The 17,547-nt window shown below is 50.5% G+C and overlaps 1 long non-coding RNA gene across 1 annotated transcript; it reads right to left on the reverse strand.

The window, feature by feature from the left end:
• Nucleotides 1–6,323: 6,323 nt before the first annotated feature.
• On the reverse strand, nucleotides 6,324–6,991 carry LOC138300232 (uncharacterized). Its single transcript, XR_011204892.1, has 2 exons — nucleotides 6,687–6,991; nucleotides 6,324–6,449 (listed from the first exon to the last, which is right to left on the reverse strand). It is a non-coding gene; the product is annotated as an uncharacterized lncRNA (long non-coding RNA).
• Nucleotides 6,992–17,547: the final 10,556 nt, after the last annotated feature.

The raw sequence follows: 17,547 nt of genomic DNA on the forward strand, positions 1-17,547 counted from the left end.
GTAGACATTGAAGAGTGTCGGGCTGAGTGATGAGCCTTGAGGTACGCCGCAGATGATCTCAGTGGGTTCTGAGCGAAACGGAGGGAGGTAGACTCTTTGGGAGCGGTTTGCGAGGAAGGAGGCGATCCAGTCCAGGGCCTGGTCTTGGATCCCAGTGGAGCAGAGGCGGGTGATTAGGGTGCGGTGACAGACTGTGTCAAAGGCAGCCGAGAGGTCGAGAAGAATGAGGGCGACTGTTTCACCGTTGTCCATCAGGGTTCTAATGTCGTCTGTGACTGAGATGAGGGCGGTTTCAGTGCTGTGGTTGGTTCGGAATCCGGTCTGTGAGGGGTCGAGCAGGTTGTTGTCTTCCAGGAAGGTGGTCAGCTGTTTGTTGACGGTCTTCTCTATTACTTTGGCTGGGAAAGGCAGAAGGGAGATGGGGCGGAAGTTTTTCAGGTCGCTCGGGTCAGCCGTAGGTTTCTTTAGTAGGGCGTTGACTTCGGCGTGTTTCCAGCATTCGGGGAAGGTAGCAGAAGAAAAAGAAGAGTTGATGACGGTCTGGAGGTGCGGGGCGATGATGTCGTCGGCTTTGTTAAAGATGAAGTGCGGGCAGGGGTCCGAAGGGGCGCCGGAGTGGATAGAGTTCATGATGGATTTGGTTTCTTCCGTGCTGATGTTGGTCCAGTTGTTGAGGGTGATGGTCGGGGATGTGGGTTCTGTGGTGTTTGGTTGGGTCTGGTGTCCGAAGCTGTCGTGGAGGTCGCTGATCTTGCGATGGAAGAAAGTGGCAAGGGATTCGCATAGATCCTGTGAGGGCGTGACGGCGTTGGCGTTGGCGCTGGGGTTGGAGAACTCCTTGACGATGCTGAAGAGTTCTCTGCTGTTGTGGCTGTTTTTGTCCAGTCTGTCGGTGAAAAAATTCCTTTTGGCAGCGCGGATCAGGTGGTGGTGTTCGCGGGTAGCGTTCTTGAGGGCGGTCATGTTGTCAGCGGTGCGGTCTTTGCGCCAGGCTTTCTCAAGTGCGCGACAAGTTTTCTTTGATTCTTTGAGGGTGTCAGAGAACCAGAGGGGTTTCTTGGTGTTGTTCTGTCGCTGCGAGCGTTTGAGGGGAGCAATGTTGTCTGCGCAGTTGGAGATCCAGTTTGTGAGGTTGAGGGCTGCGTCGTTGGGGTCGGTGGTGAGGGTGGGTTGGTTGGCGGCGAGTGCGGAGAAGAGTTGCTCTTCAGGGATCTTGTTCCACTGTCGGCGAGGGATGGGTTGAGTGCGGAGGTGGCGGGTCTCGCGTCGGAATGTGAAGTGGACGCAGCTGTGGTCGGTCCAATGAAGGGCGGAGGCGTGGCTGAAGAAGACGTGTTTGCTGGCGGAGAAGATAGGGTCGAGTGTGTGTCCGGCGATGTGGGTGGCAGTGTTCACCAGTTGTTTGAGGCCGAGGTTGGCGAGGTTGTCGAGCAGGGTGGTGGTGTTGGGGTCGTTGTTTTGTTCCAGATGGAAGTTGAGGTCGCCTAGGAGAATGTAGTCCGGTGAGGCGAGGGCGTGCGAGGAGATGAAGTCGGCGATGGCGTCGCTGAAAGGGGCGCGAGGTCCGGGAGGACGGTAGACGAGGGATTCTCTGAGGGTGGTCCTCGGGTCGGTGCGAATCTGAAAATGCAGGTGTTCAGCGGCGAGAGGGGAGTCTTCAGTGGAGGTGGTGACGCTGATGGAGTCTTTGAAGACGATGGCGATACCTCCTCCTACTTGGTTGGTGCGGTCTTTCCTGGAGATCTTGTAACCTTCGGGGATGGCGGGTGGCGATGTCTGGAGCAGAGGAGGCGTTCATCCAGGTCTCCGTGATGAAGGCGACGTCCGGTGCTGTGGAGTCTAGGAGGTCCCAGAGTTCAACGGTGTGTTTGTGAACGGAGCGAGCGTTGACTAGGATGCACTTGAGGTGGTTGATGGCGCGTGGGCTTGTGGTCGTAGTTGTTGCGTGGTGGAAGGTGCGTTTGCAGGAGTTGCAGGCGAAGGGTCCATGGGTGCGTTTGGGGTGAGCTTGGAAGCAGGTGTTGGAGCGTCCTGGGTTGAGGGCATGGAGGGTGGTGGGGTCGTAGCGGATCATCGGGGCTTGGGGGAGCTGGGGACCAGGGGTCGTGGCGCTGGGCGCGGGCCAGGCGCGGACGGGCGCAGACGGGCTTGCCTCTGGCGCGCCAGCGGCGCAATATGAGGTAGGAGGGGGGGGGAGGGGTCAGCTGGGGGCGAATGGGAGCTGGGGGGCGGGGGCGTGCAGGAGGTCGCGGCGGGAAAGCGCGAGGGAGGGGGGGGACAGGTAGAGTGAGAAGAGCTGGGGGAGGGGGGTTTAAGGGTGGAGGGGGGAGAGTGTTAGGAGGTTTAGGAGATTAGGGAGAAAGATAGGTGTAGGGTTGTGAAGATAGGGGAGGGGGGGTTGTAGAGGTGGGTGAGGGTGAGAGGTAGAGTGAGGGGATAGGAAGATAGGTAATAGAGGGGGTGGCGGGAGGGGGGGGAGAGATAGAGAAATAGGTAGAGAGAAAAGGTAGATAGAGAAATCGATAGATAGGGAAAAAGATAGAGAGATAGGAAGATAGGAGGAGGTGGAGAGTGAGGGAGTTGGATAGTGGGATAGAGAGATGGAGAGATAGGTAGATAGGAGGAGTGAGGGAGGTAGAAAGTGAACGGGTTAGATAGGGGAGATAGGGGGGGGTGCGAGTGGGGGAGGGGGATGAGGCAGGAGCAGGAGGGCAGGCGCGGGGAGAAGAGGACGGAGGAGGCAGAAGAGCCGAAGGCAGAAGACAAAAAGACAAGAAGAACAGAAGAACAGAAGAACAGAAGAAAAGAAGAACAGAAGAGCAGAAGACCGGAAGGACTGAAGACCGGAAGAGCAGAAGACCGGAAGAACAGAAGAAACACAGAAGAACAGAGAGGAATACAGAAGAACACCGAGGAAGACAGAAGAACACAGAGGAAGACAGAAGAACACAGAGGAAGAAAGAAGAACACCGAGGAAGACAGAAGAACACTGAGGAAGACAGAAGAACAGAGAGGAAGACAGAAGAACACAGAGGAAGACAGAAGAACAGAGAAGAATACAGAAGAACACAGAGGAAGACAGAAGAACACCGAGGAAGACAGAAGAACACCGAGGAAGACAGAAGAACACAGAGGAAGACAGAAGAAGATAGAGGAACACAGAAGAACACAGAAGAACACGGAGGAAGATACAAAAAACGAAGAAACAGAGTGCAGAAGACCACAGCAGAAGATGAGGAAGAGAGAAGAGGAGAGAAGACGGGGAGAAGAGGAGTACAGAAGAAGAATACAGACAAGGAGAGAGGAGGAAGAACAGAGAAGAAGAAAAGAGGAAAAGAAGCAGGAGCAGGAGAGAGGGTGAGTAGCGCGGGGCAGAACGAGGGGCTGGGAGGTGGGGGGTACTTACTGTGGGGTTGGTCTCAGGAACTCAGGAACCTGGAGGAGCTGCAGCGGCAGGGGGAGCGACCTACCCTTGGGTCAAGGGTCGCTACCACTGTCGTGCAGCGGCCGCCATATGAGGTGGGGGGGGGGAGGGGTCAGCTGGGGGCGAATGGGAGCTGGGGGCGGGGGCGTGCAGGAGGTCGCGGCGGGAAAGCGCGAGGGAGGGGGGGGACAGGTAGAGTGAGAAGAGCTGGGGGAGGGGGGTTTAAGGGTGGAGGGGGGAGAGTGTTAGGAGGTTTAGGAGATTAGGGAGAAAGATAGGTGTAGGGTTGTGAAGATAGGGGAGGGGGGGTTGTAGAGGTGGGTGAGGGTGAGAGGTAGAGTGAGGGGATAGGAAGATAGGTAATAGAGGGGGTGGCGGGAGGGGGGGAGAGATAGAGAAATAGGTAGAGAGAAAAGGTAGATAGAGAAATCGATAGATAGGGAAAAAGATAGAGATAGGAAGATAGGAGGAGGTGGAGAGTGAGGGAGTTGGATAGTGGGATAGAGAGATAGGTAGATAGGAGGAGTGAGGGAGGTAGAAAGTGAACGGGTTAGATAGGGGAGATAGAGGGGGGGTGCGAGTGGGGGAGGAGGATGAGGCAGGAGCAGGAGGGCAGGCGCGGGGAGAAGAGGACGGAGGAGGCAGAAGAGCCGAAGGCAGAAGACAAGAAGACAAGAAGAACAGAAGAACAGAAGAAAAGAAGAACAGAAGAAAAGAAGAACAGAAGAGCAGAAGACCGGAAGGACTGAAGACCGGAAGAGCAGAAGACCGGAAGAACAGAAGAAACACAGAAGAACAGAGAGGAATACAGAAGAACACCGAGGAAGACAGAAGAACACAGAGGAAGACAGAAGAACACAGAGGAAGAAAGAAGAACACCGAGGAAGACAGAAGAACAGAGAGGAAGACAGAAGAACACAGAGGAAGACAGAAGAACAGAGAAGAATACAGAAGAACACAGAGGAAGACAGAAGAACACCGAGGAAGACAGAAGAACACAGAGGAAGACAGAAGAAGACAGAGGAACACAGAAGAACACAGAAGAACACGGAGGAAGATACAAAAAACGAAGAAACAGAGTGCAGAAGACCACAGCAGAAGATGAGGAAGAGAGAAGAGGAGAGAAGACGGGGAGAAGAGGAGTACAGAAGAAGAATACAGACGAGGAGAGAGGAGGAAGAACAGAGAAGAAGAAAAGAGGAAAAGAAGCAGGAGCAGGAGAGAGGGTGAGTAGCGCGGGGCAGAACGAGGGGCTGGGAGGTGGGGGGTACTTACTGTGGGGTTGGTCTCAGGAACTCAGGAACCTGGAGGAGCTGCAGCGGCAGGGGGAGCGACCTACCCTTGGGTCAAGGGTCGCTACCACTGTCGTGCAGCGGCCGCCATATGAGGTGGGGGGGGGGAGGGGTCAGCTGGGGGCGAATGGGAGCTGGGGGCGGGGGCGTGCAGGAGGTCGCGGCGGGAAAGCGCGAGGGAGGGGGGGGACAGGTAGAGTGAGAAGAGCTGGGGGAGGGGGGTTTAAGGGTGGAGGGGGGAGAGTGTTAGGAGGTTTAGGAGATTAGGGAGAAAGATAGGTGTAGGGTTGTGAAGATAGGGGAGGGGGGGTTGTAGAGGTGGGTGAGGGTGAGAGGTAGAGTGAGGGGATAGGAAGATAGGTAATAGAGGGGGTGGCGGGAGGGGGGGAGAGATAGAGAAATAGGTAGAGAGAAAAGGTAGATAGAGAAATCGATAGATAGGGAAAAAGATAGAGAGATAGGAAGATAGGAGGAGGTGGAGAGTGAGGGAGTTGGATAGTGGGATAGAGAGATAGGTAGATAGGAGGAGTGAGGGAGGTAGAAAGTGAACGGGTTAGATAGGGGAGATAGAGGGGGGGTGCGAGTGGGGGAGGGGGATGAGGCAGGAGCAGGAGGGCAGGCGCGGGGAGAAGAGGACGGAGGAGGCAGAAGAGCCGAAGGCAGAAGACAAGAAGACAAGAAGAACAGAAGAACAGAAGAAAAGAAGAACAGAAGAAAAGAAGAACAGAAGAACAGAAGAGCAGAAGACCGGAAGGACTGAAGACCGGAAGAGCAGAAGACCGGAAGAACAGAAGAAACACAGAAGAACAGAGAGGAATACAGAAGAACACTGAGGAAGACAGAAGAACAGAGAAGAATACAGAAGAACACAGAGGAAGACAGAAGAACACAGAGGAAGAAAGAAGAACACCGAGGAAGACAGAAGAACACAGAGGAAGACAGAAGAACAGAGAAGAATACAGAAGAACACAGAGGAAGACAGAAGAACACCGAGGAAGACAGAAGAACACAGAGGAAGACAGAAGAAGACAGAGGAACACAGAAGAACACAGAAGAACACGGAGGAAGATACAAAAAACGAAGAAACAGAGTGCAGAAGACCACAGCAGAAGATGAGGAAGAGAGAAGAGGAGAAAAGACGGGGAGAAGAGGAGTACAGAAGAAGAATACAGACGAGGAGAGAGGAGGAAGAACAGAGAAGAAGAAAAGAGGAAAAGAAGCAGGAGCAGGAGAGAGGGTGAGTAGCGCGGGGCAGAACGAGGGGCTGGGAGATGGAGGGTACTTACTGTGGGGTGGGTCTCAGGAACTCAGGAACCTGGAGGAGCTGCAGCGGCAGGGGGAGAGACCTACCCTTGGATGTGACATTAGCAAGCATTTATGCCCCCCTGAATCTGCAAACCGCAACCTGGATAAAGATGATGTTCTGAACTCAGACCTGGACGGGTCAGGCGTCTCAGAGACACCTGTTAGGGAGACCCCACTGGCACAGTTTGTAAACACAATGGGACTAACAAACCTATGGCGCCAACAACACCCAACCAGACAATACTCATATTTCTCAGGGGCACTGACAGGGGTACTGTAATGATGACACAAAATCAGTGGTATATGGTGCACACGCTGTCTTTATTAATGGGATGGGTGATTATTGATTATGTGTTCTGTAGTTCTGTCTTTGTTCATCTGGTGTTCATTTTTCCTGTTCTTCCTTACAGGTGGGCTCACAGGAGGCACTTGTAGGAAGAAAATGGAGACAGACAATGGTAAGTGGTCTGGTGAGTTTTCTTTCTTGTTCTCTTTCTCTATTCTGATTCCTCTGTCCTATCTTCTTCACTTCTCCTTCTCTGCTCGTTGCTTTTCTCACCTCCCCCCCCTTTCCTCCAGCTCACCACAGAGGTTAGGAACCTGCTTCGTCTCGCCCTGCCCGTCTTGTGGGGAAAAATATACGTTAGGACCCTATCCCCACGTACCTGCCGAGGCAACGCTCTCCCCAGAGCGTGGCCGGAGTTCGGGTGTTCTGCATTCTGGCCTACTGCTGCGTCCTGGGGCGTCGCTGGTGATCCCGGTGCTGCCGCTGCGTCCTGAGGCAATGCCGGTGGTTTCGGTGCTGCCGCTGCGTCCTGGGGCGATGCTGGCGGGCTCGGGTGCTGCCGCTGCGTCCTGGGGCGATGCTGGGGTTTCCGGTGTTGCCGCTACTCCCTCGGTTGTCGCTGTTAGGTCCTCTGTTCTCTCCTCTCCCCCAGTGATGGTGCGAAGGGCCTTTCCAAGCCCCACATCACCCGGGAGTGCATTCCGATTGGTTCCTGCCTGGAGAGCATCTGGGTTGGGAACAATAATGTCAACAGTGCCCCAGGGGGACGGCGGGATCGATCGGGACAGAGTCGACCCGTCACAGGCACATAGGGTGTTTTCAAGATTGGATTATATCTTTGCACCAGCTGGGGAGGTGGAGAATATAGTAGAAGCAGACTATTTAGCCAGAGGTGTAGAGGGCTTAAGATGTGGACTCGATCCCGGACTAAGCAGGCTGGGTGGTAGTTAAAACTTGGGAACTTAAAGATGAGGGTACCTAATGTGAACTCAGAACAGAAATTCAGTTATGCTAGTGAGACTCAGTGCCCTCACCTTTAACAGTATGGGAAGCCTTTAAGGCAGTTCTCAAGGACAGAGCACAAAATGCTATAGCCTATAGGAAGCGAAGAGAGACACGAGAAGTAGAATCTCTAGAACATCAATTCTTGGACCTGGAGGGGAAGCCTGGGGTGACCACAGACCCCAACATCATACGTAAAATAACAGTCCTACATCAGGAGTATCCTGCACTGGCACACCATACAGCAAAATCCCAAGCACTAGCTATACCAGACTGGCTATACAAAACCAGCTACAAAGCCCGACGACTTCTAGCATGGTTGGGGAAGAGAACTGGAAGCATGATGGGTACATAGCATGCAGGATCAACATGACACAGACAGGGCAATTGCTGGGGAATTTGCACGATACTATAGGGAGATCAACAAAAGGATTAGCAGATGAAACCCAGATAGAAGAGTATCTGGCGAGAGTACATACCCCCACCCTGGCACCTGAAGACCGCAACTCTCTTGAGGAAGAAATAACCCTTGTAGAATTATGCAATGTGATAGGAAAGGTTAAGCCAGACAAAACACCAGGTCCCAATGGGATCCTGATAGAATTCCTCAAGAAAAATGCAGCTATCCTGAGCCTTCACCTACTCAACATGTTTACAGAAGCCAAAAATGAGGGGAGCCTTCCAATGGATTTTGGCAGGGCAATAATAGTAGTGCTTCCAAAGGCAGGCAGGCCCGCAGAGGCCTGTAGTTCCTGTCATCCGATATACCTCCTCAATACAGAAACTAAGGTACTAGCCACAATCCTCGCAACAAGACTAATAGGAGTTATATCCCCCCTGATTTATAAAGATCAGTCAGGCTTCATGACCAAGTGAGTGACTAGATTGAACTTGCGTAGGTTCCGTAATTGGTTAGACGCCATAAGAGAGAGGAAAGAAACTCAAATGCTATTGTTCCTGGATGCCGAAAAGGTGTTTGATGCTCTCCACTGGCCCTTCATGAACACATTTTTGAGAAAATGTGGATTTGGACCTAAATACCTAAAGTGGGTAACACTATTATACCACTGCCCAATGGCAGCAGTTCGAGTTAAGGGGGTGACATTGGAGGACTTTCAGATAGAGAGGGGAGCGAGGCAGGGCTGCCCTCTCTCCCCACTACTGTTCCCCATGGTGCTGGAATCCTTGGCATGTATGATCTGCCAGCACTCATCCCTATCAGGCGTCCGGGTGAGGGAGAGGGAGAGAGAAAAACAGAATTCTGCTGTATGAGGATGATATCCTGCTCTATGTCACTAGCCCTCACATCACGTTGCTCGAACAGTTTCAAATAATTGAGCAACGTGGGGCCCATTCAGGCTACACGATAAATTGGAATAAATCCAGCCTTTATTTGGGGGTAGGGGATAACCTACACCACCTAGAACTCCCCGCAAACTTAACAAAAAAAAATATATTTTTATTAATCATTCAGCACACATGACAGCACATTTTGTTATTGATAATTTTGAGCGCAATAGCGCAGTGAAGTGTAAAGAAAAACAGATAAAAAAACAAATAAACAATGCAACTTGAAACTGAGCGACAAATAATAAAAGTCACGGCTAAACAACACTAATATCGCGAATGGTACTGGCTACGCCGATTAGAGGGTTGGGCGGAGAAAGGGTGATACAACTACTGTGTGTGGGGGGCAATGGGGACATAATTGAGGTTTGAGTTGTGGGGTAGAGAGAGGCGTGGAGACGTACGAATAATGTGCTAGGCTAGACGTGGATTACAGGAAAACATATTCGAAGGTGAAGCACCATGAGATGTTACGTTATTGCATTGTGGAAAATTAATAAATCAATAATACACATACCGTTGTTAATTTAAGGGGGGTATGTGTCGTCTCTAGCTTCCATGGCTACCACAAAAGTGTCCCAGACTTCGGGTCTGTCTTGTAGAAGGCCTCTTTGTTGTAGTAAGCGTAGTGTCTGTGCTTCGGCTTGTGAGCGACTGTGTAAGTCATGAAGCCAAGCAGAATGGGATGGAACGTGTGGGGCCTTCCAGTGCGTAGCTATTAGGCGTTTAAAGACGACGAATGCTAAGTCAATGAATCTGTGTGTGTGTTTATAGCTTTTGGTACGGTGCCGTATGCCAAGTAAACAAGAGTCTGGTGTGGGCAACAGAGCATGGGATGTAATATCTGCTGTGACGTCCGTGACACGGTGCCAAGCCAAGTTTATGGAGTGACAGCTCCAGACCATGTGGTAAAAGTCTGCCGCCGGAGTGGCGCATTTGGGGCATGTCGGGTTTGTGCTCGGGTATATTCTTTGGATGCGGGCCGGGGATAGATATGAATGGTGGATATAGTTGAATTGGGTATAACGCAGTCTGGGATTGCAGGATATTGACTTAATCATTGTGAGAGCCGCAATCCAGGTTTTTTGTGATAATGGTGAACGGAGGACGGAGTCCCAGCGTGCTTTAGCGAGAGGCAAGGGGGAGGAGATTCCATCTAACAGTATTTTATATAGTTTAGTTATGATGCCTTTTGTGTTACCTATAGTAAGAATAGTGGTAAGTAATTGGGACTCGGGTGGTACGTTGTTACCAAAGCCCCAAAGGCTACTAAGTAGCTGTTAAATGGCGCTATACGTCAAAAAGGCTCCAGTGTGCATAACCCCTGCGTCCACTAGTTCCGCAAAGGTGCGCACAGTGGAGCTAGAGTAGCAATTGCCTACATTCAGTGTGCTTATGTCACGTGTATCATGGTGTGATGAGAGTATTTGGGTGCCCGGCAATTGGAGTAGTGGTAGCAGAGGAGAGTAAGGCGGCGAAAGAGACTTGCTTTGAACGTATCTACGCCAGCAGAAACGAACTGCTTCCAGCAACATGGGTTTTGGCGATAGGCTGTTAGAGCCGGATAAAAGTGAAGATAATATCGTTTGTGGGGCTCTATATGCTTGCAGCATTATGCATTCGGGAGGAGGTGTTTCCCTGAGCCATGTGGTTAACCATATCAGCTGGGCAGCTGCATAGTATAATTCAAAGTTAGGCATGCCCAGTCCTCCCGTTTCTAGCGGGAATTGTGTTATAGCTAATGCCACTCTACGCCTGTCTTTGCCCCAGAGCAGGTCAGTTAACAGGGAGTGCAATTTACGAAAGAACGAGCGTGGTAAACATAGTGGAAGGGCAGTAAAATAATATAAGAATCTAGGGAGGATAATCATTTTGGCTATTGCTACTCGACCCATGGGAGATAGGGGAAGTGAACTCCAGAACGACAATGAGTTGCGGGTAGTGCTAAGTGCCCTGTCGATATTGCCCTCTTTCAGATCGGCAATGGAGTGATAAATTTGTACCCCGAGGTATTTAAAGTGGTGTGTGACCATGGCAGCTGATATTGCGGTAATACCGTGTGAAGGATGGTTGGTATGGGGGTAAAGGGGAAAATACTTGATTTGGACCAGTTGACACGTAGACCAGAGGCGAGGGCAAAGGAGTCAAGCATTTTTAACACCCCTGCTATAGAGGTGGAGTGGTTGCGCAGGTATATCAGGGCATCATCTGCATATAAGGATACAATGTGATGTGTGCTAGATTCGGAGATGCCCCAAATGTGTGCATAGCTACGCAGCTGAATTGCTAATGGTTCCATGGCTATAGCGAATAATAAAGGGGATAATGGACAACCCTGTCTGGTGCCTCTGCCTATAGGGAATGCTTCTGAGATAGCACGACCATTTTTAACTCGAGCTGTGTGTTTGGAGTAGAGCGTTTTTATCCAATTAATGAACCCAGGGCCGAATCCAAACGCTTTGAGTGTGCGTAGAAGATCGTCCCAGCTCAACGTATTGAACGCTTTTTCAATGTCTAGGGAAAGGGCTACCGCTTCTGATTCTGTGTTGTTGTGTATTATGTGGATTAATCTTCTAATATTTAAAAAGGTGCTTCTCCCTGGAATAAAGCCAGATTGATTAGAGTGTATTAGGCTTGATAAGTAAGGGAGTAGTCTGTTTGCCAGTATTTTCCCCAATAATTTGCAGTCTGTGTTGAGGAGAGAAAGCGGTCTGTATGATTTGACATCGAGAGGGTCTCGGCCAGCTTTTGGAAGGACAACTATTAGGGCTTCACGCATGGAATCCGGTAATTGCAATTTATTGCGCGCTTCGTTGAACACCTCTATGAATGGTTGTAGGAGGTGGGTAGCATGGGAGTTAAAATACTCTACCGGAAGGCCATCTGAGCCAGGGGTTTTGCTACGTGCCATCTGCGCCAGAGCTGAACGCAATACTTCTATAGTAATAGGACCCTCTAATGCAGGTGCATTGTCGATGATATGTTGGTTTTGGGAGACTAGTGATAATATGTCAGCCAGTTGATGCTCCGGGGGGGGGGGGGAAGGAGGCATATATAGGGTACGGTAGTATGTAGAAAAGGCATAGTTAATTCCTGCTTGGGTGTTGGTAATAACATTGGAGTTCAAGCGTATTGCGCCGATAGGTGATGATTGCAAGGGTTGGCAGGTCAGCCACGCTATGCTGTCCCCCTCAGCATGTTGTCGTTGCATGTAGTGTCTGTAGTCATGCTTACATAGTCTGGTGTCTGCTTCTTTATGGGCTGCTCTGAGCGAATTCAGTGCTGCTGTTGTGGACTCATTTCTAGAGACCTCAACCTCTATTTTACGGAGTTCAGCCTCAAGAACTTGTAGTTCTTTGGTGAGTGTCCTTCTTACCCCTACTGTGGCCGCGAGGCAGTGTCCTCGTATTACTGCTTTATGGGCATCCCATTCTATGGCGCGAGATGATGTTGTATTTTTATTCAATGAGAAGTAATCAGCCAGACACTTAGACATTTCTGCGTGAAAGGGGGGTCTAAGAGAGCTTCTGTCTGTAGTCACCATGTTGGTATGCGAGTGTGGATGTGGCCCCCGGAGAGTATTGCGCAGAGCGGGTTATGATCTGATATGGTGCGTGCTAGGTATTCTGTTGAGCACACTTTCTGGATTATGGTTGCGGATGCAAAAATCATGTCTATTCTGGTATTTAACTTATGCACAGAGGAGTAATAAGAATATTCGCGGTGGGAGGGGTGGCTGATCCTCCAAATGTCCCTCAGACCGTTATTGGAGGCCCAGTTTATTAGAGCTGGTGAGGCACGGGTGGATGAAGCCGCTGCGAGTGGGGGAAATGAACGGTCTAGGTGAGTATCTAGGATGCTGTTAAAGTCACCCCCCATATGCACTCTAATGTGGGGTCTCTAAGGTTACCAGTGTTAGGCGTGCTCAGGAAATCGCGTTGGTTTGAATTTGGGGACTATAGTGCTATTAGCGCTAAGGGGGATCCATCTACGGCACCCTCTAGTAATTACATATCTACCGTTTGGGTCGCACTGTGTACGAGATGTATTAAATGGGACCCCGGGGGCAATCCAGATCGCCACCCCTCGAGCAAAGGACGAGGAAGTGGTGCCGTGTAATTGTCCTTTCCATTTTGAGCGTGTGCTTTCCAACGTGGATTTAGAGAGGTGTGTCTCTTGTAGTAAGGCTATGTGTACTTGATGTCTTTTAAGGAATGTGTGAACCTTTTGCCGCTTGCGAGGTGTTGCCATACCTTTGATATTCCATGTGAGTCTCTTATATTTCAAGATACTTTGTTGTGTTTGGGAGGCCATGAGATAATTTTAGGTTTAACAAGATCCAAGAGATGAGTGCCCTCCGTCCCCATTGCGGAAATATTGTGTTGCTTACCCTCCAAGGCTAGCCAGTTAATAAGCTTAGTGTTGCCAAGTGCAAGCCTATTACTAAGGTAGATGTGATATGCACATCCATCATTGTGTTTACGATTAATTAGCATGTGACAAAACCTGCAACTAAGAAAAAAACACCCCAAAACAACATATAACATCAACTGGGATAATGAAAAATCGAAAAAAGTACCAGTGATAGCCGGCATGGGAGAACAGTCCTTATGGAGCATGGGGGTGCCGAGGGGCATTAGATCAGTCATGGAATTTCCCTGCCCTAATTACTCACGGTACGGGGTTCACCGCCCGGGACCGCAGGCGGCAGCTTGCTGCAGCAAAGGATCAGTGGTGTCGCCAGGTCGTTTCTGAGCAGCTTGGGGGGGGGGGGAGGCCATATTATTGTGTGGAAGGAACAGAAATAGGTGGTGCTTGGTTGTCCTAGCAGATATCATCTGCTGTGCGCGGCGTGCGGTCTGTAGACTCCGCCGAGTCGGAATTTATGTTGTGGTCTAGTTCCACGTCAGTTAGAGTAGGCAGGGCTGTTGGCGACATGTTGATGAATCTGGATGTGGCCTGCAAGAGAAGAGAGCGCTCCGTTTGTGACTGTTCAGGTGAGGGTTTAGTGCCTTGTTTTTTGCGTTGCCTTCGCCTTGTCTTAGTAGAGGACCAATTTTCATCCGGGGTGCCTGTGTCCAACGGATCGGCGAGACCCTTGGCATGTAGCCAGGTCCAGGCGTCTTCTGGTGTAGTGAAGAAAAGTACCCGTGCATCATCTTGCACCCGGAGTCTGGCTGGGAACATCAGTGCGTACTTAATGTTGTGTTTGCGAAGGCATTCTTTGACACGATAAAAAGAACTCCGCTTCTTCTGGACTTCTGCTGCAAAGTCTGGGTAAGCAGTGATCGTTGCGTTTTCGAAGTGTATCGGACCAGACTTGCGAAATAACTGTAGGATGTGGTCTCTGTCCCGGTAGTTGAGGAGTCTTGCTATCATCGAGCGAGGCTGTGCACCAGGTGGAGGGGGTCTGCAAAGGACCCTATGGGCTCGTTCGACAGAGAAGAACTTCAGGATATTGTCTTTAAGAATCGTGTTCATGAGCCATTGTTCTATAAATAATTCTGTGCTGGGTCCTTCGACACGTTCAGGGAACCCCACAAAGCGGATGTTGTTATGCCGAGATCTGCCCTCTGCCTCTTCAGCTCTTCGTTTTAAGAGATCCACTTCAGTTGTTAAGTGAGACAATTGTGATTGAATTTCTTTCACGGTCTGAGGGAGGGTTGCAGAGTCTTTTTCTAATTCAGACACTCTGTCGGCCAGTGCGTGTTGATCCGTACGGAGTATATTAAGGTCTTCTGCCACCGAGTCTATCTTGGCTTCCAGGGTGGACTTGGTGTCGAGAATGGCTTGCAATATCTTTTCAAATTGTGACGTGTGTGATTGTAAGGTAAGTTCCATTTTCTGCAAAGCCAGTTGCATGGTAGCGTGGGACTCCAAGGAGGGGGGAGCGGCGGGGTCCATTTTGCCCAGAGGAGCGCGTGGGGTTTTTGGTTTGACCATTTGACAAGTACAGATCCAAGTGGGTGCTGACGGAGGATGTGATACAGGCGGAGGGAGCAGAGAGGCAAGCCGTGACATGGTGCAAATTCAGTTCCAAAGGGTTATGGATAACTGTTGAAAACCAGAATCGATATACCAGAGTCGGCGAAGTGCTTAGCGGAGTTTGGAAGATGTCTCAGCCAATACCAGCACAATTGTGCTACAACCGGGCTAGTGCTCAGTGGTTAGTAGAATACTTTAGTGCTTCGATGTATGCCTAACGCGCCACTAGGTTCCAGACAACGAAGGGGTCAAGTGCCTGCGACTCGGTAAGTGTCGCCGAAAGGCTCACCTCGCCTCTCTCCCCACCTTAGCACTCCTCTGCGTCTCTGTCTTCAGTCGGCATTTCTGTCGCTACATCGCTCCTGCGGTGCAGCCCAGGCTGGTATTAGGCGGGACTACGAGTTTGTAGAGTTTTTGGCGAAGATTTAGACCCAGGTACTGGGCTGCGGGCCTGCTATCCTGTAATCCTCCTTTTAGCGCGATGGGTTTTTAAGGATTATAGCCTGCTCCAGCAGGCATCCACGGGCGGGGCGCAGCGCCGCGGCGGGTCCGCTCCGCCACAGCGCCGTCACCCCGCAGAGCAGCAAAGGATGCGGCGCGCGTCACCAGCGCCGTGCGCCGGCCCGGAGCTCCCACTTCCCAGCCTCCGGCCGAGGCGCAGGTCCGGTCTCCGGCACCAAGTCCCCGGAGGCGTCGCACCGCCCAGAGCGGTGAATGCGTGGGCCGCAGATGCAGCCGAGAAACCAGCTGCGCGGCGGGTCGCTCCGGCGCTCAGCCGTCGGCCGCGAGCTCCGATACACGAGCGCGGCCGCCAAAGCAAGTCCCGGGCGGCTGGATATACGGCGTCCGGCACCCTCGGAGGAGGTACGGGCACCGCAAGCAGGATGTTTAAAGGGCCAGGGATCGGAGCTGCAGTTTATGCTGCCGCTCCGGTCGCCATGTTGGCCACGCCCCCTGAACTCCCCGCAAACTTGAGAATAGTTACAGAAGGATTTAAATATCTGGGCATATGCATAACTCAAGCTAAGCAGCGTAACCTCACTCGTAACATCAGTGAAGCCCTAAAGGCAATTCAAGACTATGTGGAGAGATGGAGTGCCCTTCTGTTGACACTAATGGGAAGGGTGGCCATGTTCAAGATGGTCTCTCTGCCAAAGTTCTTATACATTCTACAGAACACATAGACACAGTTTCCAGGAGAAATGTTCACTAAAATTGATGAGGAACTCCGTAAACTACTGCGGAACGAGGGACACTCTAGAAGTGGGCTCCAGACACTTCAGCATAACCAGTACAATGGGGGTATCTCTCTGGGACATCCGGGCATACTATTGGGCAGCACACCTAATAGCAATAAATTACTGGGGACACGCGTCAGGAAACCATCCCACTTATTTATGAGAGAGGAGTCAATTCCAAGATTAAATATATCTCCACTACCTTTATGATGGGAAAGGGGTACAGAAGTTACTGACTGCAACACAACTCACAATAGCTGCCTGGAAAGCAGCAGGGAAACGTATGGGGTGGCATACGAAACGCCCATATGGGAGGGAACATACCTAAAACAAAATAGGGAAACTGCTGGGAATCGCAGCCTGGGATAAAATAGGCATATCCATAGTAGGAGACCTGCTGGAGAATGGACAGCTCAAACCCTTTCCCTCTGCGAAGGGAATACCACCTAGACAACACCCAAAACTACAAATACATGCAATTACACAACGCCTGAGATGCGGGTAAAATAGACTTTACAGACATCCCAGAATATGTCCCACTGGAAGGCAGATCACTACAAGGAGAGATCGAAGAAAAAGCACTCTCATGGACATAAAGAATTATCAACAATAACGTGCCAGACATGCTTTAAAAATTGTGGGAGGGATGGGAGACAGACCTGGGAAGTTTGGATGACACAAAACGGAAGGCAGCGCTGATGCATCCGAGAGAAGTGGCCATCAAAACTAGGTTGAGGCTGATCCAATTTAAAATACTTCACATAGTATGCTACGACAAGTCACGCATACATAAGATCGGGAGGGCCACATCTCCTAACTCTCTAAGATGTGGGTTGGACACAAGTACATTCCTGCACACAATCTGACAATATCCCATCATACAGACATTTTGGTCAAAGGTTCTGAGTGAACTTGAGGCAGTACTGGAAGATACAATCCCAGTAGACCCTAAATGTAAAATGTTGGGAATACCAACTGACGTAGATATCCCTAGGTCCAAACTTTTATTGTGCAATCTAGGACTGGTGGTGGCCAAAAGAGATGTCACCAAATACTGGGGGGGGGGGGGGCGCAGTGCCACCCACAATCAGAGAGTGGAAAGCGGGTATGAACCTATATATGATGGCAGAAAAAGTGACATACAAAGCTAGAGGGTGCCTGAGGAAATTTAATAAGATCTAGGGTTCATGGAGGAAATATTATCATCTTGAATTAAGGAGCGGGAGGGAGGGTACCTCGCCACCCATAAATCCCATGCTACAAGAAGACAGCCACAGTAGTCCTTTTTTCCAAAAGAACCAGAGGTTACCACTGGGCTGTCGCCATGCCGCATCTGCCCCGACGAACTTCTGGTTGGTGTGACATCAAATTACTGTACAAAGGTACTTAGTGTATTACTGTGTCATAATGGAAATTGATTGAACAGCATTCCACTTCTATGTAATTTTTTCACAAAGTAGCCCAAATGGTATAATAATACAAAAACCAATAAAAATATTTATTTGAAAAAAACTTGCCCAATTGGTTAAAAATCCTAATTGACACACTTCACTCGCCCATAAGTGCCTAACATAAATGTACCCAGGGCCTATAAATTTACATCCCTACTAGATTGCAGCACATATTGTGCCACAAAGTTACAAGGCCAAGCATGTATTCAGGCCTGCC

The sequence above is a fragment of the Pleurodeles waltl genome, chromosome 1_2 (assembly GCF_031143425.1).
Source record: "Pleurodeles waltl isolate 20211129_DDA chromosome 1_2, aPleWal1.hap1.20221129, whole genome shotgun sequence".
Classification (NCBI taxonomy): domain Eukaryota; kingdom Metazoa; phylum Chordata; class Amphibia; order Caudata; family Salamandridae; genus Pleurodeles; species Pleurodeles waltl.